Below are 1,079 nucleotides of genomic sequence, written 5' to 3'. Positions count from 1 at the left end.
GAAGGTGCTGGGTGACTTTACTGCACCTACTCCTGACTTCTATGGGAGAAGCATCTCTATCCCTGCCATTGGAGCAAACAACTTTGAGCTTAAGCCTCAATTAGTTTCTCTAATGCAACAGAATTGCAAGTTCCATGGACTTCCATTGGAAGATCCTCATCAGTTTTTAGCTGAATTCTTGCAAATCTGTGACACTGTCAAGACTAATGGGGTTGACCCTGAAGTCTACAGACTTATGCTATTCCCTTTTGCTGTAAGAGACAGAGCTAGAACATGGTTGGACTCACAACCTAAAGAAAGCCTGGACTCTTGGGAAAAGCTAGTCAATGCCTTCTTGGCAAAGTTCTTTCCACCTCAAAAATTGAGTAAGCTTAGAGTGGAAGTCCAAACCTTCAGACAGAAGGAAGGAGAATCCCTCTATGAAGCTTGGGAAAGATACAAACAATTAATCAGAAAGTGTCCCTCTGATATGCTTTCTGAATGGAGCATCATAGGTATTTTCTATGATGGTCTGTCTGAACTGTCCAAGATGTCTTTGGATAGCTCTGCTGGAGGATCTCTTCATTTGAAGAAGACGCCTACTGAAGCTCAAGAGCTCATTGAAATGGTTGCAAATAACCAATTCATGTACACTTCTGAAAGAAATCCTGTGAACAATGGGACTAGTCAGAAGAAAGGAGTTCTTGAGATTGACACTCTGAATGCCATATTGGCTCAGAACAAAATATTGACTCAACAAGTCAATATGATTTCTCAAAGTCTGTCTGGAATGCAAAATGCACCGGGTAGTACTAAGGAAGCTTCATCTGAAGAAGAAGCTTATGATCCTGAGAACCCTTCAATAGAAGAGGTGAATTACATGGGAGAACCCTATGGAAACACCTATAATCCTTCATGGAGAAATCATCCAAATTTCTCATGGAAGGATCAGCAGAGACCTCAACAAGGTTTCAATAATAATAATGGTGGAAGAAACAGGTTTAGCAATAGCAAGCCTTTTCCATCATCTTCTCAGCAACAGACAGAGAGCTCTAAGCAGAACACCTCTGACTTAGCAACCATGGTCTCTGATCTAATCA

General features: G+C 41.2%; 1 non-coding gene across 1 annotated transcript; it reads right to left on the bottom strand.

The window, feature by feature from the left end:
• Window positions 1-367: 367 nt before the first annotated feature.
• On the bottom strand, window positions 368-475 carry LOC112704783 (small nucleolar RNA R71). Its single transcript, XR_003155390.1, has one exon. It is a non-coding gene; the product is annotated as a small nucleolar RNA R71 (small nucleolar RNA).
• Between the last annotated feature and the right edge of the window lie 604 nt (window positions 476-1,079).

The sequence above is a fragment of the Arachis hypogaea genome, chromosome 7 (assembly GCF_003086295.3).
Source record: "Arachis hypogaea cultivar Tifrunner chromosome 7, arahy.Tifrunner.gnm2.J5K5, whole genome shotgun sequence".
NCBI classification, from domain to species: domain Eukaryota; kingdom Viridiplantae; phylum Streptophyta; class Magnoliopsida; order Fabales; family Fabaceae; genus Arachis; species Arachis hypogaea.
The sequence above is the reverse complement of the archived record's forward strand: the minus strand, read 5'-3'. Positions and strand labels throughout refer to the sequence as shown.